This window comes from Paroedura picta, chromosome 8 (assembly GCF_049243985.1).
Source record: "Paroedura picta isolate Pp20150507F chromosome 8, Ppicta_v3.0, whole genome shotgun sequence".
In the NCBI taxonomy this organism is placed as follows: domain Eukaryota; kingdom Metazoa; phylum Chordata; class Lepidosauria; order Squamata; family Gekkonidae; genus Paroedura; species Paroedura picta.
Genome location: NC_135376.1, coordinates 12,585,385 through 12,610,013, shown reverse-complemented (window position 1 = coordinate 12,610,013; position 24,629 = coordinate 12,585,385). Strand labels below are relative to the sequence as shown.

The window sequence follows — 24,629 nt, the reverse complement described above, 5'->3', positions numbered from 1 at the left end:
CAATTAGCTGGTGGTGTGAATTAGCATTTGGTGAGGTTGACCCGGACCATTGCTTTCAATTGGCCCTCAGCCCCCCCCCTCCTATTATGACCGCCACTAATCTGCCTAACGCACTGGGTCCCAATAAGAGTTGAGCTGAGGCTCCTTTGCAGTTCTATCATATTATTATTGCTGTTATCGTGTTGGGGTTATTGTTGCTGTACTGTTATGGCTGTTGTCACATGTGTTACCTTGTGTTTTCTGTACCTGTAAACCGCCCTGATCCTTCGGGGGAGGGCGGTATATAAATATAATAAATAAATATAAATAAAAGTCCTCTCCCTGAGACCCTGGAGAGCAGCTGCCAGTCAGAGTAGACAAGACGGAGCTTGACAGGCCAGAGGTCTGACTCTGCATACGGCAGCTTCATACATTGACTGGCTTTAATCGAGGTCCCCATCCTTCACCCACCAGCCACAGGCTTGGCCCTAGGGTGGGCGGTTTCATCTCAGCACCCGCAGGTCAGGCGGGACAAGTTTGGAAAAAGCGATGCCTCCACGCCAGTTTTTCCTCCTCCTCCTCTGCCCCTCCTTGGCTGCTTTAGTCTTCCCCAGATTTTGTCCTTGGGTGCACTTGAGAGAGGCCTGAAAGTGAACGTTGCACATGAACGCCCCAGTGGCAATCGGAAATAAATCAATTAAAAAGCAGCCCCGGGGGTGGGTGGAGGGGGGGGGGTGCGTGGTTTGGGGCGTCAGGCTCAGAAGCCAATTTTCATCGATTTCCGCCCTGCGGAGGGCCATCTCCCGCTCCCCCTTCTCCGCCTGGCACCCGGCCGGGGGTCCGAGGCTCCTCCCGCGTTCCCGTCGACGACGCCTGCCCTCGGCCCTCAGCGCTGGCCCCGCGCCGCTGGGGGAAGGGGGGGGGCGGGAAGGATCGCGCGCGCACGCACCGAAGACACGCGGGAATCCCTTCCCTCCTGCGCGCGAGGAGGGGGGGGAGTATAAAGAGTTCGCCCCCCCCCATCAAAGGGGAATGCGGGGGAGGGGCAGCCCCTTTACTTTGCTTCGTTTTGCAGGCGCGTGCTTCGGCGGCCCGCCCCGCCACCTTCCAGCCCTCCGCTGCACAGCTGCGAGGCTGTTCTGCGCGGTAGGAGGATGTGTGTGCGCGCGCGCGTGCGTGAGCGCGCGCGCGCCCTCGGGAGCGTGCTCGCGCCTGCCTCTTCTGTCTACAGGTAGCAGCAGCAGCAGCGGCGGCAGCAGCGTTGGCGGCGGGCAAGTGGGCTGGCGGAGCCCTCGCGCGGACGGGGAGGAGAGGCGAGGCGGCCGAGGGACGCGGCGCCGAAAGCGGCGCCTGGCTGCTGGACGTCGCGCTTGGGTGAAACAATCCCCCTCCTCTGGGTCGCCGCCGCGAATGACCGGGGCGGCCGCCCTTCGCCTCCGCCCGCCGGGGAAGCGCCGGCCGTGCCAAGTTTGGAGCAGCCAGGCGCGTCTGTGAGGGGAGCCAGCGGGGGACGCTGCGGCCGAGACTCCCCCCCCGCCCCCCCGCGCCCCATGCCTCGCCTGCCCCCTCCCGCTCCCCCGCCGGGACTCCGGCCGTCCTCTCGGGAGCGCATGGATCCTACTCGCCAGCCCGCCGGCCCCGGGAGCCCGAGGACGACGCCGCCGCGCCGCCTGCCCGCGCAGGGCCCCTGAAGACGGCGCCAACTTCGCCTCCCCTCGCGACGAGCCCCGCTGCCGGCCGGGCAGGGCCAGGGGCAGGTGCGGAGGACGAGCGGGGCGCGAGGTAAGCCAGACGCCGGCCGGGGCGCCTCTGGGCAGGCTACTTGCCCGTCGGGCTCTTCTCCACCCCGATGGGCTCGCCTAGGGCTGGGTGGGAAGGAGAGGCTGTCGCCAATCGCCGGATGCCTTTGCTCTGCTCTGCATCTTCTTGAATCCAACCCCCCCCCTCCCTCTTCCCTTCCGTGTTCGGAGTTGATGTCTGCCCCGCTCCCGTTTTGCCCAGGTTTGGGGAGCCGGGCTGGCGAAGGCAGGCTCCGAGGAAGCAGACCTCGCGCTCCCCCCACCCCCACCCCCACCCCCACCCCCACCCTTCCTGAAGGTTTGCTTTCTCGCCCCTCCTGCAATCTGGGTGAATACAGAATGCCCCTCTTTTCCCCCCTCTTCCCCCCCTCCTTGCCCCCTTCTCCCCCACCCCACTGCCTTTTCCACCCAGGAGAACTTGACAAGTGGCACTGAAAAGTGTTGTGATTTAATAAGAACAGCAAAAGACCCCTCCCCTTATTCTCCCCCTGCCGGGGAAGCACATCCATTCCGAAGAGGCATTTCAGCCAGGAAACAGCTTGACTTGGATGAAGCAGGGAGTAAGGTTAAGACTGATCAGGACTCTTTGGGTTGGTGTTTGTTTTTTGGAGGGGAGGGGCGGCTCCGAAGGCATGTTGCTGGAGCCCACCCCTGCTCCAAATATCCAGGAGTTGTGTCCATCAGAACAAGGGCAGATTTTGCAGCTTCACGATAACATCCCAACCGTAATCTTTTTTTATCTCGCCTTCTCCGCCTTTGAAAGGTTCGGATTCTTGACCTGTCTCTTCCAGCAGTTCCTCCGAGTGCAGTCTTCATGCAGTGTTTCACCTTGCTTGGGCATTTTAGTGAACAGCTCCACAGTAAGGGTGTGTGTGTGTGTGTGTGTGTGTGTGGGCACGATTATGAAGGATGGAGGAAAGTCTTGTGTTGGCAGACAGGGATATACATTTGTGGAGGGCCAAGAGGGGAAGGAACATCTAGGCAGGTCTGAGTATCAAGATGCTATTGGGATGGTGAGCCCTAGTGAGTTACGGGCAGCTGACGAATGAGTGGGAGAGGGAGCCAGGAAGACAGGGAGAGGAGGAGAGAGAAATACCTAGGGCCCGGGCAAGTCAGAAGCAGAGGGGGTGGGTGGGAGAGCTGGAGCGAAGAAACATGCTCTTTTCCCATTGGACAAAAATGATTGGCCAGCTTTGCAGCCACACAAGGTTCTTCAGCAAGCATGGCTTGGGGGGGGGAAGACAAGCCATTGAAGTGAAATGGATCTGCAGTTTTATTTGGCTAAGCATGGCGTGTGTGTGTGTGTGTGTGTTGGGGGGCTTGTCAGTCAGTTAAGCAGACAGACTGAGGGTGTGTATATATGCATTTGAGTGTGCGCGTGCCCATGGGAACTGAAAAGCCGGCTACAGGTTGCAAAAAGCATCATATGGAAAAAAAACTACCCACTTCGGTTTGTGCCTTTTTTTCCGATGGACACCCAGATGACTGTGCTTGCATTTACCTTTAGATTATCTCCCCCTGCCCCTTTCCAGAAGAGAAATGACTTCTTTCCAGGTTGTTTTCTAAGGTTTTCATCTGCTCTGCGTTATAAGAAGGCAGCTATATTCTTGGTTAGGCTCCTTGAAGGCAATTCGAAATGCTGAAAAACAGTCATAAGTCTGTTTTCTGTCTGGTGAGCAGCAGGGTGGGTGAGAAACATAATAAAAGGAAAGGTAGAGAAGAGAGTGATGGGGAACACCTGGGTGCCAGGCCTTTGCATTGGAAAGAATCATTTGAATTGGAATTAGAACTTTCATGGATTAGAACTATATCCTGTGAAGTTATTACAGCTGAGTGCAGGGAAAGGTTGACAGAAAAGAAATTAGGCTTGGCCTTCCGACCATGAAGATCCAGGGTAGTCAAACTGCGGCCCTCCAGATGTCCATGGACTACAATTCCCAGGAGCCCCTGCCAGCATTTGCTGGCAGGGGCTTCTGGGAATTGTAGTCCATGGACATCTGGAGGGCCGCAGTTTGACTACCCCTGATCCATGGTCTCCATTAGTATGATTTTGGGCCACGTTTTATATCCCAGGTTCATATTTGGGAAGGAACAAGACTTTTAAGCAAATAGCTAATTGCAGAAATATTCTTCATTTTACGAGGTTTTAATGGTGTCCTTTTTGTCATCTGAAATAAAATCTTTGTGCTTAATAAAGCAGACTGCTCCTCTCGCAAATGACTTCTGCTCCTCTCTGTGGATAAATGTTAACCTTTTAAAAATGTGTCTCTTTTGCCAATAATTAATTGCTGTGAACGGTTACTGAAAGGTTTTTGTCCATAAAGATGTCACGAAGAAATCTGATCATAGATCTTTTGCTCTGTTTTCTTTTTCTTTTTTTTAATGTTTTGTCATTGGACAACCAAGTGGAACCTGCATACGGAGGGCACATTTGATGGGAAGGCACCTGCTAATTGGGAATAAGGGTGATTGTGTATGTCCATACTCCTGGAAGGGGGAGGGGACTCTGAGCATGACTATTGTCCTTGGCTCAGACGAAAAAGCAAAGGCACCTGGAAGACTGCTTAAGCGACTTGTGCAAAAAAAAAAAAAAAAGCCAAGCTGGGATTGCCATTCGGACTGTCTGATTCTGTGTTTAGATTAAATGGGGTGTGGGAAGTGCAATGTCACAAGCTTGCTGGTTCCGCTGTTAGCCTTTGCAATCCTCTTAAATAAAAGCAGGAGCTGTGGCACTCAGTTTTTCAGCAGAATATATTTAATGTTCCTGCAGTGCTGGGGGAAGTGATGATGCCGGAGGTTTTTAATATCTCTCTCTCTCTCTGTGAGCCTAAATACGCACACACATGGACACACGTGCGTAGATATATTCCATCCTTCTTGCTTGTCTTCATGTTTTCCGGATACAAGGGATCGGCTTCTTTTTGAAAAGTCCATTAGTTGCATTTAGAAAAGATAACCGGGTGAGAAAAGATGGGATGCTGCTATTCAGACAAATTGGGGGAGCTGCAGCTGTTGAAGTTTCAATTAGATGCCCCCCCCCCCCAAGGAAAGAGCCTTGACACCTGCCTAAGGGAGCAAACATCAGCAAGTCATTCCAATTTTAGGCAATGAGACATACGCCCAGGTAAGTATTCTTAGGGCTGCAAATTTAGTTGTCGTCCCCCCTGCCCGCCCAAAAAGCCCTCTTCTTTCTTTTGCCTCTTTAAATACTCTGCAGCTGATGCTTGCAACAACATTTGTGCATCTGATTCCCCCCCTGATCATTTGTTTTAAATATATCATGCCATGTTTTGGCTGGAGTTCCATTTAACAGTATCGACAAATCATTCATTGTAGGAAAACATCATTAGAAATGCAGGCTCCATTCATCACATGAGCTCTCCAGGCCACTGGGTATTGAATATAATTAATCAATGGAACTAATTTCTTAACTAGAGAATTACCTTGTAGCTTTTTGGTGAACTATTTATGTAGCTTCTGATAATACGGAGCAGAGCTGCTCATGGGGTCAGGGGCTACTCTGCCTGAACAAGAAGGGTTGATACTTAGCCCTCAGGAATTCATCTGTTCATATTATGCAGGCTGTAGTCTTCGAAGGGTTTACTCTAGCGTAGAATTCTTTTTGAAAATTGAGCTGTCTACAAGGAAATCCCTGGTTCGAATCTCACCTCTGCCATAAACTCCCCAAGTGGTTGTAGATAAGGCAATATTTCTTCATCCGCAGTATTTCCTATAGATCTAAAAAAGGCAGTTCCCATGTCACGGGAAGGGCTTGTACAAATATCGGCAGGCACCAGGGAGAGAGCAAGCAAGCTTGGCCCCCATTAAGCAGAGGGCTGCCATTCTTTTCATGAGAAAAGGCAATAAGATTCAGTTCTCAGCATCTTATGTCAGTTTCCTAGGAATAGGAAGCAGACCAGACCTGGCCCACCCCTTATGCCACTTGACAGGAAGACAGGAGAAATGATCTTGGCATCTCCTTGCTATCCCTTAAACATTGAGATGGCTGCTGTAGAGCAGGGGTAGTCTGGCAAGGGCTCATGGGAATTGTAGTCCATGGACATCTAGAGGGCCGCAGTTTGACTACCCCTGGTCTAGAGCAAGGGATAAGAGATGCCAAGAACTGCCTCGAGAATTGTGGAACCCTAAAATAAGTTCTGACCTCTTTGCTGGTGGACCTCCTGATGGCACCTGGGTTTTAGTCACTGTGTGACCCAGAGTGTTGGACTGGAGAATTGTGGAACCCTAAAATAAGTTCTGACCTCTTTGCTGATGGACCTCCTGATGGCACCTGGGTTTTAGTCACTGTGTGACCCAGAGTGTTGGACTGGATGGGCCATTGGCTTGATACAACATGGCTTCTCCTATGTTCTTGTGATAGTGCTTGCACCTTGCTTGCTCCTGTATACATAGCCCACAAAATCATCCTGCTCAACCAGCCTGCAGGACAGGCTAGGGAAGCTCTTTGAGTGAGTAAGGGGAAATGGCCTCCTGCCCTACAGTCTACTTTGCAGAAAAGGCTGCATTCTGGTAACCCACCCTAGCCTGCTTTCGTCAGAGCTTGGATGCTAAATTGGGGTTGGCCCTGGTTAATACTTGGATGGGAGATCACCAAGGAAGTCCAGGGTTGCTATACAGAAGGAGGCAATGACAAATCACCTCCATCCACACCTTGACTTGAAAGCCCCACGGTCCTGGGATCCCCATGAGTCAGTTGCAACTTGATGGCACACAGCTGTTATTATACAGAATCATAGAATCATACAGTTGGAAGGGGCCATACAGGCCATCTAGTCCAACCCCCTGCTCAACGCAGGATCAGCCCAAAGCATCCTAAAGCATCCAAGAAAAGTGTGTATCCAACCTTTGCTTGAAGACTGCCAGTGAGGGGGAGCTCACCACCTCCTTAGCCAGCCTATTCCACTGCTGAACTACTCTGACTGTGAAAATTTTTTTCCTGATATCTAGCCTATATCGTTGTACTTGTAGCTTAAACCCATTACTGCGCGTCCTCTTATATGATAATATATATGATAATATATCATTGACAATTGGGAAGGGAACAGCTGAGCTTCACTACTGTGCTCTTCTAGGGAATCCCCGTTTCATAGATACTGATTTTAAAATTGAATATAAATATATTTAAAAATTTTAACACTAACTACTTGCTATGTTTATTATTAAACTGTTATTACGCACACTGAGCCTTCAGGGAAGGTGGGATGTAAATAAAACATTATTATTATTGTTGCTGTTATTGTTGTTGTATTCACGAGTAGGGTTGCCAGCTCTGAGTTGGGAAACAGCTGTAGATCTTGGAGGGTGGAGCATGGGGAAGGTGGGATTTTGATTGGGGAGGGACATCAACAGGGAACATTATCATAGAGTCCACCCTTCCAAGAAGCTATTTTCTCTGGAGCAACTGATCTTGTTTGTCTGGAGAACAAATGCAATAGAGGGAGACTCCCAGGTGCACAAACCTGGAGAATGGCAACCTTGGTGAGGCATCAACCTGCCTTGGCCTAATTGTAGGTTAATCGTTCTCCAGTCCTGGCAGGAATAGCCTTGCAGTCGTGCCTCTGAGCTATGGGTTGAGTAGGACCCTTTTCCGGGGTGCCCAAATGGTTGCCCTCTAGATGTCCATGGACTACAATTCCCGTAAACCCCTGCCAGCACTGGAATTGTAATTCATGGACACCTAGAGAGTCACTGTTTTTCCACCCCTGCTCTAGGTGCATGTGTGCTTAAACAAATTTTTGTTTGCCTTTTTATTACAAGGCATAACATCACCCTTATATGAAAGCTGGAATGCATTCTCCAGTATGCAGAGAACGGTTTCCCAACCATGGTACCACATTAACATACAGTACCATGAAGAACCCTCAATGGTACCACAACGTGAAGGGTTACAAAAAGGCAGCTGAGGAGAAACCCTCCCACCCTGTGGCTGCCGTTTCTGGCTCTGAGCAAAGAGGAAAGGAAAAGGATTTTTAAATTAAAACTCTTCTCTTAGTTGGGCAGGTTGACCCGCCCCCCTCTCAAAGTAGCCAGTGATGGGCCTGGGCGGGGTGGGAAGGGGAGGGACTCCAACTATTTTAACCTTTGCCAAGGCTCCTCTCACTGCTGAGGGGGCGTGACAGGGAGGTGTGGCCATCTGACATCACTTCCTGGTAGCCTGAAAAATATATTCAGCGGTATCTCCATGGGCAAAAGGTTGAAAAAGGTTGCTGTAGGGTGCCCAAGTATGCAGAAATGCCCATTCCTTAACTGTTGCTTGTCCAAGTCTTTCTTCGTAACCCTCCTGAGGAAGTCAATGCCACAGTTAGCCTATGTAGCGTGTTCAGTTGTAAAGTTGCTCTTTAACAATTTCCATTAAATATGCCCAAGTAATGGTTCCATGCTGTCGCCTCAGTAAGCAAACCCCATGTGCTCTTTGCATTGCAAACACCGCCGTGCTGGGTGGGAGGGAAGAAAGACTGTGCCTAATACTGGCAGAGTAACAATATCAGTAAGACGCCATTGAGCACCGAAGGGCCTGTATTCTCTGCCTTCGAACGGAGCCGACTCAGCTCTCTGAGACAATTGGCCCTAAAAGTTGAAATCCTTGAGGTTTTGGTGCCTTTAAATACTGCAGCGTCAAAAGATCCTTAAATGACAGTGAATTTTCAAGCAAATGCTGGAGTTCAAGAGGTCGCTTCTGCAATTCATTACTGCATTGGGAACACTGCTGATCTAGGTGCATGGTAAATTAAATCTCGTAAGAGTAACTTCTGGTAGAGGTAAAATACAAGCCCCCTGTTTGCTGTTACGAAGCCAGCAGCGGAAGCTGCTTTAGACCAGAAAGGCAGCGTTATAGAAAGCCTGTACCATCTGCGGCCTACCGAGCTGAACGCAGCCCACCGGCCTCGAATTTGTGCTGAATGTTTGATCTCGCACACACGCTCCTTGCTTTCTGCAGGCAGGCAACAAAAAATCAAGAACTTATCGAGTGGCAAACTGCCATGCATGGCTGCGTGTCTGTTGTGCTTGTCTTAGGTAGGCTGTAAGCAGTTCTGTGTCAGCCGGTGATAACGGGGATTTAAGTTTCAAAAGAAAGTATAGTCTAGCGATATATTGCTCTGCACATAAGAGCTTCTTCCACACCCGATCATCCGCAGACGGAATCATCGCTGGCGTTCAGACTGGATCAGACAATGTTTTGCAGTTAAGTGGCACCTTTGGTATTAGCCTCTCAAAGTCCTTTGCAATGTGGGTAAGCTGGCGAAATCACAGCCTAGGCACTGCGCGCTTGTTATCAGCATGGGATGACTTTTCTATGTGCTACTGTGGATCCCTATAGGGCAGCGGTAGTCAACCTGCGGATGTCCATGGACTACAATTCCCATGAGCCCCTGCCAACATCTCGTGGGCCGCAGGTTGACTACTCCTGCCTTGGAGGATGCCCTCAATGAGAAGACTAGTGAAGGGATGGTTTCTCTAATGTCCCCTGTGATTTCCTCCTCCTGTAGCACAGAGCTGCATTCAGAATTACATTCACAATTCATGTGGAACAATAGGCGGGGGGGGGGGGGGGGCAAAGAGCAGATCTGGTTTATCCATGTAAATGGGTTCCACGTATGGGTTTCATGCTTCTAAGGGCCCTGTATAGAATCACAGAATCATAGAGTTGGAAGGGACCTCATATGTCATCTTGTCCAACCCTCTGCACTATGAAGGACACTCACAACCCTATTGCTCATCTACTATAACCTGCTACCCCCTTGAGCCTTCGCAGAATCAGCCTCTCTGTCAGATGGCTATCCAGCCTCTGTTTGAAAATCTCCAAAGATGGAGAACCCACCACCTCCTGAGGAAGCCTCTTCCACTGAGAAACCGCTTTGACTGTCAGGAACTTCTTCCGGATGTTAAGGCGGAATTTCTTTTTGAATTAATTTCATCCCATTGGTTATGGTCCATCCCTCTGGGTCAAGAGAGCACAACTCTGGTCCATCCTCTATATGGCAGCCTTTTAAATACTTGAAGATGGTTATCAGATCCCCTTTCAGTCGTCTCCTCTTTAGGCTAAACCAGGGGTAGTCAAACTGCGGCCCTCCAGATGTCCATGGACTACAATTCCCAGGAGCCCCTGCCAGCGAACGCTGGCAGGGGCTCCTCGGAATTGTAGTCCATGGACATCTGGAGGGCCGCAGTTTGACTACCCATGGGCTAAACAGACCAAGCTCCCCCAGCCTTTCTTCATAAGTCTTGGTCTCCAAACCCCTCACCATCTTTGTCGCCCTCCTCTGGACACGTTCCAGTTTCTCTACATCCCTATTCAACTCTGGTGCCCAAAACTGAACACAGCAATCTTTCTTCCGCAAACTGCATCCTCCCTGGACACCCCTCCAGGATTTTCTCAAGCTAGAGATAGGAATTCTACTGCAGATAGTGGAGATACACAGGCAGGACCTCTAAGGCTGCCATCTCCAAACTGGGATATCTATAGAGATAGAGGGAAGGGACAGTGCACAAGGAAGGTAAAGGTTGGGGAAGGGAACTCAGTGGGGGGTGGGATATTATAAAGCCCATCCTCCAAGGCTGGCATCCACACCTGAACAGTGGCTGGTATGTATCTAGAATAGCGATCCCCAACCTGAGGGCCCCAGACCACATGTGGTCCGTCGACTAATTGGAGGTGGGCAGCGAAGGACACCTTCTCCCCCCCCCGGCCCTTTATTTCATCCCCCCCCCCGGCCCTTTACAACACACTTCGGGTGTCATTGTCTCCCATCACTCCCAGATGGGGCTATCTCGTTGCAGAGAAACAAGCTCAGGGTTCCCATTGATTTGTCATTGTCATGAGTTAAAATTTCCACGAAAATAAAATGTTCCTTATGTTCATGGTTGTGGCGTGTCTGTATCTTATTTTGAAGGGATGTTTAAACATTACCATAGCGATCAGAGAGCGTTAGGGCAGTGGTTGAGAGTAGAGGAGTAAACTACCCCCCCCCACCGGGCCTCAGTAAAATTGTCAAGCGTTGAGTGGTCCCCGATGATAAAAAGGTTGGGGACCACTGATCTAGAAGACTGAAAAGGAAGATGGAAGTGAACAGAGGTGTCAGGTTTTCTTCTTTCACCAAGGGAAATGTGGTAAAGCCTTTTTTGTAAGTGCCAATTGGCTTGCAATGGATTGCATCACACAGACAGTAAGCAAACTCAGGAGACTGGTGCATCTGGTCTTGATTAAGGAGTGCCTTAATGGTCTGGCCCAAGGACAGGTTGCCCGTACTGGGAAATACTTTGAGATTTTGGGGGTAGGAGCTGGAGAGGGTGGGGGTTGAGGAAGGGAGGGTCCTCATAAGCCACAATCCCACCAGCATCCACCTCCAGAACAGCCAGATTTCCCAAGGCATCTGATCAAATTGTAATACCAAGAGATCTTTGGGTCCTACCTGGAGAATGGCAACCCCACCCAAGGAGCAATTCCTGTCATGAAACTGATTCACTTGCCCATTCGGAGAATGGGCTTGTGTCTTTGAGGTGTTTTCATCCATCCAGGTTCCATGAATGACCAATTTTGGGTGTCCGAGGTAATGTGACAGCGGTGTAGCACAATGATGAAAATTTCACTCTCCGTCATTCTACAGAGTTTCTGATAGTCTGCAGTTTAATAGCACCTTGCAACTCAGGTTGTGTTAAGTGTGCAAAGAAAAAAACCCCTACAAACATGGGGTGCAATTCAGATTTCAGTGGGAGAGTTTAAGAATGTACTTCAATTACTTTCATTTAGTTTAAAAGAAGAACATGTCTAATAATGGCTGTTTATGGGTAAATGAAAGATCCATGTTCAGAGGCAGTACATACCTGAACTCTGTTGGGGGGGGGGAGCCACAGTAGGGGGATGCTGTTGACTAATTTTTGTGTACTTCTCTGAGGCATCTAGATGGCCACTGTGAGAAACAGGATTCTGAATTAGGACCTTCTGATCCAGCAGGACTTATGGTTTTACTAATTGATGGATCCATTCATATTAGAATCGAATCATACTTGAGGGACCGCCTATCTCCTTATGCCCCCCGCAGGGCACTTCACTTTGCGGGTAAGAATCTGCTGATGATCCCAGGACCCCAGGAGGCACTCCTGGCTTTGACAAGGGCCAGAGCCTTTTCGGTCCTGTCCCCTGCCTGGTGGAATGAGCTCCCTGCTGCAGGCCCTGTCAGAGCTCTCTGAGTTCTGCAGGACCTACAAAATGGACCTCTTCTGCCAGACGTTTGTCTGAGGCCGGGTGGTGGCCCAGCGGCTAAGATTGGGCCCCTCTCCCTGGGAGGGGGGGAGGCTAGTATTAGACTGATATTATTATCCTCAGATTGTTCCACCCTATGCCCGATTATCCATCTGCTCCCTTCTCCCCATCCAGTGGGCCTGTATGAGAAAAGTTTTATTTAATCGCCATCATTGTGACTGAGTCATTGTTTATGGGGAATTTTAATGGTTTTAATGGACTGGTTTGTATTGAAACATTGTGAACCGCCACGAGGCGGTTTCCGAAAGCGGTGGTCATACAAATCGAAATAATAATAATAATAATAATAATAATAATAATAATAATAATAATAATAATAATAGAGTTGGAAGGGGTCACAAGGGCCATCTAGTCCAACCCCCTGCTCAATGCAGGATCAGCCCTAAGCATCCTAAAGCATCCAAGAAAAGTGTGTATCCAACCTTTGCTTGAAGACTGCCAGTGAGGGGGAGCTCACCACCTCCTTAGGCAGCCTATTCCACTGCTGAACTACTCTGACTGATTCCCCCCCCCCCCCAATATCTAGCCAGTAGTGTTCTACACTTAGTTTAAACCCATTACTCTCCTGCCAACAGGAACCTCTCACTACCCTCCTCCAAATGACAACCTTTCATATATTTAAAACCTGTAAAATGTTCCAGAGGTTTCTCAACAGTAAAAAAAACAACAACTGAGAAAGGTTTCCTTAATTCTTCCCATTTCCTATACTTGCTTTGTGTGTTAAGTGCTGTCAAGTCACTTCTGACTTATGAAGACCTTGTGATTTAATGTCCTCCAAAATATTGCACCTGTCTAATTAGGATAAATGCCTTTAAAAATCCCACAGAAATTATATTCAGGTTTAACAACCAGCAGCTATCAAACCATTTACAGATATCAGAGGGGAAACAATTAACAGAAAAAGTCTTCTGGCATTATTTTTTTCCCCCAGCTAGTGCTAGAAAACCTCTAAGGAAAAATGGATTTCTGAAATATTCTGGAGGACTCTGGCCGTAGGCTGAACCATTCCTGGGTCTTCTGCTGGCCTAGCAGAACAAACAAAGAGAAACCAGTGGGTATTGTGTTGCATATCTGTGTAGAACTGGAGGTGGTATACACACCATTAGATATTTCCATAACCTGTGTCAGTTTTGGGCGAAGGGGAAGATTTAATTGCATTTTTCCTAAACTCCTACGAGTATTGTATCAGTAAATAATAACATACCTCCCTTTTTTGATGAAAGGGGAAAAAGTGTGAAAATTATGGGAGGGAGGAGGCTGTAGATCAGCTAAAACAAATTGGCAGATTTTTTTTTTTTTAGTTAAAATCACAGACTGCAAAATTCAGCAGCATTTCTACGGGACCAGATACAGGCAAGAATTGTAGCTGCTCAGAAATATAGCTTGGTGTAGTGGTTAGGCGTGTGGACTTCTAATCTGGCGAACCGGGTTTGATTCCGCGCTCCCCAACATGCAGCCAGGTAGGTGACCTTGGGCTTGCCACGGCACTGAGAAAACTGCTCTGACTGAGCAATAATATCGGGCCTCACCCCCACCTCACAGGATATCTGTTGTGGGGAAGAGGAAAGGGAAGGTGAATGTAAGCCGTTTTGAGACTCCTTTGGGTAGAGAAAAGCGGCATACAAGATCCAACTCTTCTTCCTCTTCCTCCTCCTCCTCCTCCTCCCACAGAAACAAGTATTATGGTCCATGGAATATGATTTTCTTGTCTTCGTTTTCTTGTGGCCATCCGCAATGCTACCCCACCAGTCCTTTTCCTGGGGAAGATGGAGGATTCCTGGCTCTGGGATAGGAAATACCTGGATGTTTTGTGGGTGAAGCTTGAGAAAGGTTGTTTTTGGGAAGAGGTGGAAATTCAATAGGGTACATTGCCTCAGAGTCCACCTTCCCAAGCAGCCATTTGAGATCAGTTGTAATCCTAGGAGATCTCCAGGTATCACCCGGAGGCTGGCAGCCCTACAACGAGGGGATGCCAAGAACAGAATTTTGGGGAGCATTTCAGGCTGTTGCAGGAGGGAGGAGGCAAGAAGATCCTCATGCCCATGTTACTATCTAGTTTGTATCAAACCCTGGTAGGTGGGGGTACAGAGACTGAAAAAGACTGTGCTTCTCATTAATGGTGAAAAAACAAGCAGTAAACAGGAGGTGACTATATCCTGTTAGTGCTTGGTGGGACCAGGTTCCATATTTTATTTCCATGTTTGAAATAATGGGATTAAAAAAAAAACATCTTCATGCATGGGACAGAAGTCCCCTGCAGTCTTTTATAATAAAGTCATCTTTCTCAATCTGAAGTCGAAGCTGAGATTTGCAAGTTCGCTAAGGGCCTAGAAACGTCTAGTTGCATCCTTGTGCACATTAATTTGTAGTAATAGCACAATTATAATGTAGGATTTCAGTACAGGCCTCTTGGCTGCAGACCAAGTGCTCCAGCTGCTAGACCACACTCGGTCTTCACGGTCACAAGTGAAGATTGAAGTAACTTTTCTTTAATGTGACAGAAGTAGATCTCGACATATACATTGTGGCATTGCTCTTTAGGGAATAAATATGTATTCAACAGGGCTGGGCCAACCACTATTATTATTATTATTATTATTATTATTATTATTATTATTATTATTATTATTATTATTATTATTATTATTATTTGGATTTATGGCCCGCCGCTGTCAGCAAATCCATCGCGCAGTGGGAAACATAAGAACCTCTCCCCCCAGTTATAAGATTAAAAATGAAAATTCTACTCAGCCCTCTCAATAGGAATAACTTAGCGGCAAAAAGTCCCTACCCCCCACCCCTCAAATACAATAGTCCCCCCTTTAGACAAACCTAAAAGATTGCCTAGAAGCCCAGAGTCTGAGAGTCACCAAGAAAGCAAGTTGAGTCTCTCCTATTGGCTTAAAAAGAATCTTAGCATTTACTGGTTCTGAGAATCTCCGACTTTATGCAGATTTTCTGTGGCTGCCATGATGGAGGGCTTTAGAAGACCTTGTTTATTTTTATTTTCACATGGTTCGTTTTGAATGCCCAATAAGTCAAATGTTCACTCCTGACTTCTCAACTTTTCACACTGTTGGAAGGGGTGGAGTGGTGTCCCAAATTCGTAGCAGCAAGAAGATCTAGCCCCCCTCACAAATGTGATGGTTGCGTCTGTCATCTGCCCCCCCTTTCCCTTCTTAGTGGGTTGTGGAATTTGGTTAGTTATATTGAATCTTGCTGCCATTCTCGTCTTAACTTTTTGTAATTAATTGTATTATTTTTTCCTGTGCTTTTATTGTTTCAGGGGATTGGTTTTATGTGACCCGCCTCGAGCCTCCGGGGGGAGGAGGGATATAAATTTAACAATAACAACAACAACAATAATAATAGTTCTTTTAGGGCATACAACCTCCCCTGCCCCCCCCCCCCAAAAAAAAGAAACCCTTGGGCCAGCCAGTGTTCCAGCACAATAGCACGAATAAATAAATGAATGAATGAATGAATGAATAAACATGAGCCTTCGGGGAGGGCGGTATAGAAATCTAAATAAATAAATAAATACACCTTAGCTGTTCTGAAAACCTTCAGAGCGTGACAGATGTGCATTCCAAACCATGAGGAGGTGATGAGTTTCTTATTGGTGGCTTATTGGTGGCTGTACCATGAACTCATGAAGCCACTTTATACTGAATCAGACCATTTGCATTTGCTGGCAGGGGCTCATGGGAATTGTAGTCCATGGACATCTGGAGGGCCGCAGTTTGACTACCCTGGTCTACACAGACTGGCAGCAGCTCTCCAGAATATCACACAGAGGTCTTCATAGCACCTGCTACCTGAGCATTTTTTAGCTGGAGATGCTGGGAATTGAACCTGGGACCTTATGCATGCCCAACAGATGCTCTGTCATTCAGCAGGGGTGGCGTCAGGAGCAGGCATCAAGAAAGACCTTTCTCTGCCTGAAAGCTAAAGTAGTATATTTATTTACTTCATTTTTACGGAGACGAGGCCTGTCAGCCTCCATGTGGTCTCCTGGAATTACAGTTGATCTCCAGACCACTGTGAGCAGTTTTTCTCGAGGAAATGGCAGCCTTGGAAGGCAGACTCTATGGCATACTATGAAGCCTAGGAGAAACAGAAGCCCTAGAATCCCATGACATTCCATGACAAGCCATGCCTCAAATGAACATTGCACTGGGACTAGGATTACAGAATTTGACGATAGCCAGAGGTTCCTGTATGTTATGCACAAGCTGACTGTAGAGTAAGACCAAAATCTCACAAGAAGTGCCACGCTTTTGTGAACTCCAGAACTTTGTTTAAAGCAAAAACCAAAGCAAAGCAAAAACCAACCAGTTTGCCAGTTTTGGTGTAGTGGTTAGGAGTGCGGACTTCTAATCTGGCATGCCGGGTTCGATTCTGCACTCCCCCACATACAGCCAGCTGGGTGACCTTGGGCTCGCCACAGTACTGATAAAACTGTTCTGACCGAGCAGTGATATCAGAGCTCTCTCAGCCTCACCCACCTCACAGGGTGTCTGTTGTGGGGAGAGGAAAGGGAAGGCGACTGTAAGCCGCTTTGAGCCTCCTTCGGGCAGGGGAAAGCGGCATATAAGAACCAACTCTTCTTCTTCTTCTTCTTCTTCAACCAACAAACAAAAAGCAAAAAAACCCAAGGGGGGTGTTTTTGGGTTACAGTGGAGCCCACAACGCGCAGACTGTGTTTAAATGGAGCAGAAGAGGCATGATGTAAATGGAGGGGGTCACTGGAGGAGCATGGGGGGCGGTACTTTTGAATTCTCCTGTGTTGTGCAAGAGGTTGGACTAGATGACCCTTGATGTACCTTCCAGTTCTATGTTTCTATGAAGCAGCAAAGAAAGAAAGAAAGAAATGCAGGACTTGACAGTGATGAGCTAGATGGGTCAATGGCCTAACCCAGGGGTAGTCAAACTGCGGCCCTCCAGGTGTCCACGGACTACAATTCCCAGGAGCCCCCTGCCAGCATTCGCTGGCAGGGGGCTCCTGGGAATTGTAGTCCATGGACATCTGGAGGGCCACAGTTTGACTACCCCTGGCCTTAACCTAATATGAGGGAGCTTTATATATTTATTCTACCCTCATTAAAGGGCTTAACCTTAGAAAACAAACTATGTTAGATCTTCTCACTTACTGAACAGAACTCCTGATGTGCTAGCTGGCCCCTATACAACAACTTGATTGGGTCCCAGTGTGAACTGATGTCATAACATTGAAGAAGGGTGGGGTCCCTGCAGGGGCCGCTTAGGTAAAAAAAGTAGCCATGTTAGAGATGACATTTCCCTCCCCCCTCCAAAAAGAAATCTGGGCTGAAATCAGGCCGTGAGGGTCATTTTCAACCAGAGAGATGGAAAGAAGATGGAAGTGGGACGATGATCTCTTGGAATTGCAGCTCATTTCCAGACTGCAGAGATCAGTTCCCCTGGAGAAAATGGGTACTTTGGAAGGTGAATTGTATATCATTTTACACCATTGAGGTCCCTGTTATCCCCAGGCTCCATCCCCAAATCTCTAGGGGTTTCCCAACCTGGATATGTCAGCCCCACCCCATCCCCTGCTGATGGCTTGTGTGTGTGGGGGACACCAGGCAACCATATGTGGAAGAGTTAAAACCTCCCCCTTGTCATGGTCCTAAATCCAATCCCCTCTCCCTGGCTATATTTTGGGTCCAAGTAGCCTGCTAGGAGTTCCAGTTGCCAGCTCCAGCTTTGGAAATTTCAGAAGATCTGGGGACAGCGTTTGGGCAGGGTAAGGTTTATAGGATGGGATATGATGCCATGCCTTGCCCTTCGATGATGCCTTTTCCTCCTGGGGAACTGTTCTGATTAGTCTGAAGATGAGATTTAATTCTGGGACAACTCCAGATCCCAGCTGGAGGTTGGTAGGCCTAGCTGCCACATGCTGTTGTCAAAAGGACCTGGGCTTTCCTTGAATTACAGATCAGATACATTCTTTTACAATCTTCTCACTACAGAACGGTATTTCATAGCGCAAGGGAGGTAAGATCCACAGGCCTGTTGGCTATCGTGCAGCGAGCGTCTTCCTCGTTCTTTTAAAAGCCAGTGGGAAGTACGCAGTGTGGAGACGCAGGGAGCTGACAAAAATATCGCAAAGTGTCACACAAATGAATGCAGAAGATTTATTCTTTCTTTAAAGTTTCATGTCATTAATTTCTGTAACTCGGTAGACTTTAAAAGTTCAGATGAAAAACAAGTTAATGCAATTGCACTCTTTAAGGGCTGCACATTAGTTGCCGTTGTTTGATGTTGACTGTTTGTCTCCTCTTTTTTGTGTTCAGCAATTTCCTTTTGCAGAATTAACTTATCGGGCTGTTTTCAATAAAAGTCTTACCTCCAGCTGAGAAACGTTTTAACAAAAAAAAAAAACTTAAAAAAAGAATCAGGGGTGAGAAAAAAAATCCTCTGTGCCTTTAATCAAGCATATTTATTAGAAATTAAAAGGGGGGTTAACTGCTGATGAAACGCCAAAGAAAACCATAGGAGTCCAGTAGAGCCTAAAAGACTAACAGAATTTGTGGCAGGGTATGAGCTTCCGTGAGTCATTGCTCTGTAAGTGTGAGAAACTTCAATTTCTAAATAAGTAACCTCATAGAATGAAAGTTTCTTTAAGAATAATGAAGCATCTTCAACAAAGGCATAGTCAAGACTGGAGTCCAAAGCATAATACAAGCAATAAAGGAGCCAGTTTTCCCCTTCTCTGGGAACTCGGACCAGGGGCAGTTCAAAGGAGTCAAAATGTTGGAGATAACCATTTGGCCATCTGGGATACAAGGTCTGGGAAACTACAGGGCAATAAAAGGATGGAGGGGAAGTAATGTGGAAGGAGGATAAAGATTCATAAAACATAGCAGCAGGAAACAACCTTGAGGTGTCAAACCAAAATATCTGTGTTACATTAGGGCAAGACAGGTCAAAGCAACACTTTAGTAAGCAGTGAAATCAAATCATGGAAACAGAATAAAATCATGGAAGAAAACCTGGGGATTCTGACAGTAAGCCCACAGCTTGCCATTTATCTCCTTCCCTCTGTCCATCCCCAATTAACATTTTTTCATACATTCATATCTTAAGTTGTGTGCATGCACATGGAAACTTACAGAACTTGCATGGTCTTAAAGGGGCCACCGGACTCAGACTTCCATAAACACAGGCTCATGTTTCCAGGTGGGAATGTTCACATTGCATGAAATTCCATTCTTGAACAGGGCTACCAGGAGACCATCTCCTAACAATGAGCATCCCTTGAAGAAACATCTATTGCCACCGAATAACATTGACGCTATGTTGTGCTAGGCCTGACTCTGAGGGCAAACAATTAGTAGAAGACCCCTTCTCACTAATTAGGCAGCAATTTGGTAACAATATCCTGGTAAGACTCTTATCATTCATACTGCACCATAAGCTGCAAGCACCAGGGAAATGTAAAAAGGAAAAGAAAAGAAAAAGTTGAATGTCCATTGCTTCCTCTCCCGTGAATTCAACTGCCTTGAAAACATTGGAAGTTCTTGTTCGGTATCTCTCATTTGTGGATATTGATCCAGTTTCTTGGGCTCCTGAGATGGTGCTTGTCTTTGAAACTGTTCCTTCAGTGCCTAAAGGGAAGAATCAATCCTGCCGGACATCTGATACCTTTCTCTACTCTTTAGCTACTGCCTGATCTAACGTAGAGCCCTTGTAGCTACCATTCTTGCACTGAAGAGTCCTGCAGATGTTGAACCAATGCTGACACTTGACCTGCCAGGAAGAAAAGTTGGGGAGGTAACCAAAGTTGGAAAGTCTTACATTCAGAAGTGCTCCAGGAGTGGGGGCAGCCACTAAGCCCCTTTCAAGAGCATGCTCAGAATCACAGAATCACAGAATCATAGAGTTGGAAGGGGCCATACAGGCCATCTAGTCCAACCCCCTGCTCAACACAGGATCAGCCCAAAGCATCCCAAATGCTAAATGGTTACAATGCTAAATGGTTACGATGAGACACAGAAAAAGAAGGCCTTTAAGGTATGCAAGTTGCACGCTATGTAAGGGTGGTCAAACTGCGGCCCTCCAGATGTCCATGGACTACAATTCCCATGATTCCCAGCATTCGCTGGCAGGGGCTTATGGGAATTGTAGTCCATGGACATCTGGAGGGCCGCAGTTTGACCACCCCTTATGTAGAGTGTCACAAAACAAGTGTTTCCAGATCATGCCTGGAAGGTTACAAAGGCTGCCAACCTGGTTTTTGCAACTGTTCTCTAGATGGCAAATGGGTGCTTTAGGGGGAGGGGGGTGGCCTCTGTGCCATTGTACCCCCACTGAGGTCTGTCCCCTCCTCAAACCCTGCCTTCCCCAGCCTCCCCCCTCCTCCCCAACCCAGAACTGGCAAAACTAGCACACTGTGTAGAGCTTAATAAAATTAATATTTTCAAAGTGTGACCCGAAGGTGACCCGAAGCTAAAACAAGCTCAAGACAGACAGCACATTAACTATCCAACCCATTTCTTCATTACTTGATCTACAGCTATGGATGTGTAATGGAACAGACTCCATAAATTATTTGAATGGATTCGGGTCTGAATTTTTAGTGTTTTCCTACCTTATCCATTTTGGGTTGGACACCATCATCTCCAGGCTTTTACAAAATGGACTGAGTATTTTCATAGTCGGTAGACTGTGATACTCCCAGACGTCATCCTCAGTTTGTTCAACATGTCAGAGGAAAGTGGGATCGTGGGGAGGACCGAAGGCCTTGAATACTGCGAATCTATTCAGTACAGAGTCTCATGTCCAGTGGACATCCAACAAATTCAGTTCTGTATTATCTCTAGTTTGGACCGGGAGTTGGTGTTTGCGCAGTACCACAATAGTGGGGATATATTCTTCATACCGATCCTTTGCCTCATATTGGTGTAGCCAGGCTAATGTTAATGCCAAATATTTTTGGATGATTTGTGAAGAGAACCATACCTGCACTCTGGGCTGGCTACCAGTTGGCTCTCCTTCACCAAGGGGAGCCTGCATTGGGAGCTTGCAGAAAGAGGACTGGTGCAGATGTATGTCACTATGTTACACCTCCCCCCCCACACACACACACAGTTAAGTTGAAATGAGACTAACTGACCTCTCTGGATTCCAGTTGCTAACACATTCAATGGTTCTTGGCCGGGAATGATTAATTGGACCACCTCTCCACACCTCCTCCAGGCTCATAATTGGCCCTTTTGTGAGGTGGAGGCTGATCGACATCATATATGGTCATTATCACCTGATTTTTTAAAAAAATGTATTAAAAATCATTAACTCCTACCCAATTGGTGAAACCCTTCCAGGGCCATCGTTAAGCTGTGGTTTTAGAGTCTGATTTGCCGCGTGCTGTATTTAAAGGCTCTGGGGAGAAATATGAGATTCTCTCAGGTGGGGCAAGCACTACTGTATGAACTGCTCTCTGAATATTCTTGTGTGTCAGCTACAGTTCATCCCCACAGGTACTGTCAGTACTTCCCTCATCCAAGGTATGTTCCTTGTGTCTTAAACCTTTTCAGTGGCCTTTGGAAGAGCTTGCCACGAAATGACCAGGAGTGTCCATCACTACTAGTTTTCCTGGAAGGTTGCAAAACAGAGCTGTTCTTAGAGAGCTTTGGGGGCACCCTGAGCATGGACAAAGGGGGAATAATATCCTGGCTGTGGTGCAAATTGTTTCTAATCTTGTTTTGTTTTATATTGTTCTTACATTGTTGTTACATTCCTTGTAACAGGAGTCAGTTTGGTGTAGTGCTTGAGCATGGCAGCCACTAATCTGGCGAGCCGGTTTTGATTCCCCATTCTTCCACATGCAGCCAGCTGCGTGACCTTGAGCCAGTCACAGTTCCCTCTCTCAGCCCCACCTACCTCACAGGGTGTCTGTTGTGGGGAGAGGAAAGGAAGGTGATTGTAAGCCGCTTTGAGACTCCTTCGGGTAGCGAAAAGCACAGTATAAAACCAACTGTTCTTCTTGGATCTTGTGATGCCACAAAGAAAGGCAGATGTTTACATATTGCCAATAAAAACATATCTGCTTACTATTCAACTGTGGGAAAGGATTCCTTGCTGGTAATAGTGAAAATTAAAAGGGGGTTGCCAGCTCAGGTTTGAGAATTTCCTGGAGGCTCTGGGGAGGCAGTTTAGAGGAGCTTTAATACCACACATCCCGCTCTCTAAAGCAATTGTAATTCCAGGAGAACTCTATGACCCACCTGGAGGTTGGCAACCTTAAATGAAAATCAGCCCTTAGAATGTTACGATAACTTTTCCCTTCTGCATTTCCCACCTGTATGTGTGCAGATGAGGTTTGCTCCTAGGAAATATACCTTTTTTTGTATTTGTTGAACCACAGATTTAGTTGTTTTGTAAAAACATGAAAATATCCTGAGGCTGAATTGTCATTTTTCATTCTACTGCATCCCAACCACGTTTTGCATGACAACAGACTATTTTAATATACCTTTTAAAAAGCCACTGCGACGATAACAAAACACACTGATGTGCCTTTGTGTATAGTTTTCACAGCTTGCTGTGTAAATATGGCAGAGTTTATAATTGCATTTGCTAGCTTTGTGCCTGGGCCTGATACTGCTATTCACTGCCACCGTTAAAGCAGAAAACAGGGAGAATAAATTCTAAGAATTGGACAGAGGTTTTGGCACCAGAGGGAGCCACTCACTCACCTCTTGGCAAGAGGAAAAAAACACACTTTTGTGATGGTAACTTGACAAATAATAAATTACAAAAGTTAATCAAGTGGACAGTCTGCATGTCCTTTCTTCAGACCCAAGTTTGCATGCTAGGGAGCTGAATGCCGAGTATATAAAGACGTTGTTCTTTTACATTTCAGTGGGTGTTCTGCAGTGCTCTTCTCACTGCACTATACAGCTACTAGAAATCCAATCAAAAGGATCCCAGGGCTGGAATGACAGTGGGCAATTTGTTATCAATGGCAGCCTTTTACTGTGCAACGACCACATACCTGTTACTCAAATTGTATATATAATAATAAGAAGAATACACATTGTAAGCAATTGTGTTATGCAAATGTTTTAACGATGTATTCTAGTAAGGATTATCCAGGGAGGCAGGGTCATTAGAGATCTATTGTGTGTGTGTGTGTGTGTTTTTAGTGGTCAAGAGCAATGCAGAGGTGTACGTTTAAAAAAATAAATATTATACTATTGTGGCATCTCCCAATAGCAATGTGGAAGTGTTTTGTTTTTAAAATTAATTTCTTTCCTCAGAAGGGTGCTTGCACTTGAAAGCTCACACCTTGAATAAATCTTTGTTGGTCTTAAAGGTGCTACTGGACTCTGATTTTATTGTGCTACTTCAGACCAACATGGCCACCCATTTGAATTTATCCTTAGGGAACAAAACGACTCTTTGGTTCTAAAGCCTTCCTTCTTGTGTCCATACATAACTAACCTCCCCATGCAGATCTGTTCATGAATCCCATAAACCACTTCAAGCAACAAAAAGGGTATCTATCAGCTCTTCTCCTTGAGTTTGTGGCGATGGGTGGTGTTTTCCTGCCCAATTGGCACTTTTGTATGCTCAAAATTTTGCCTAGCAAGCCCTTGTGAACAATCCTTGTATGCAGGGAACATGAGAATGAGTACCGCATACTTTAAAAAATCCTCTTCAGGCCCCATATTCTAGGTGTTTTACGTCACTGGTGAGGCTGTCACCGACTTAAGTAGTGTGTAGTGGAACCAAAACCGTACTGATAGACTCCAGCGCCCTCTGAGTGTCTTGGTTATGTTGTATTTGATAAGAGAAATCAGAATTGCCTAATTTATTCTCTGCAGAGAGTTTGGAAATAGACAGGCATGCTTGCCAATTTTATGTATTTGGGCTAAATCAAGTATGAAATGCTTCCTCAGCTCAAGACTTTTTTACAAGTTGTGCTGCCAGATTTAAATGACTAAGTCTTGAGAATCCTTTCTCAAGTGAGGAGAACAAAAGAGACAGTTCTGAAAATAGATTCTCTTTCCCTGTCATCTTCTTTTTCTTCCTCTATGATTTTTATTGGTACCTAGAAAGCCATACTCATTGTCTAGCTCATAGATGAGTTGGCTGTGAACACCAGTGTGGGGTAGTCAAAAGGGTCTTAAATTTTGGAAGAACCATAGCTGAGTGGTGGGGCATTTTGAGAAGTACATTCCCAGAATGCAGAAAGTGGAGGATTAAACAAGATGTTGCATTGACTTGGAGACAGCTTGCTCATTTCTACTATTTGGAGCTCTTCTTGGTTAAGAGTGGTGGCTTCTAACCTGGAGAACTCCCTACTCCCCACATGAAGCCAGCTGGGTGACCTGAGATCAGTCACAAGCTCCCTCAGCCTCACTTACCTTACAGGGTGTCTGTTGTGGGGAGAGGAAGGGTAGGTGATTGTAAGCCGCTTTGAGGCTCCTTTAGGTAGTAAAAAGTGGGGTATGAAAAACCAACTCCTCTTCTTCTTGAGACCAAGAGATACACTCTGGTTCCAAACCCACATCTCATTGTCCTACTGACTCTGCATTTTT

General features: G+C 46.8%; 1 protein-coding gene across 9 annotated transcripts in view; it reads left to right on the top strand.

Moving 5' to 3' along the window:
* The first annotated feature begins 1,138 nt into the window (after positions 1–1,138).
* Positions 1,139–24,629, top strand: part of NLGN1 (neuroligin 1) — a 692,408-nt gene continuing 668,917 nt past the window's right edge. For 6 of the 9 annotated variants that reach the window (XM_077348378.1, XM_077348375.1, XM_077348376.1 and 3 more), the window contains exon 1: positions 1,140–1,761. The gene's annotated coding sequence lies outside the window, so the exon portion shown is untranslated. Of the gene's footprint in view, positions 1,762–24,629 lie in introns of all 9 variants that reach the window. The other 3 variants (XM_077348377.1, XM_077348373.1, XM_077348372.1) reach the window with 2 other exon arrangements.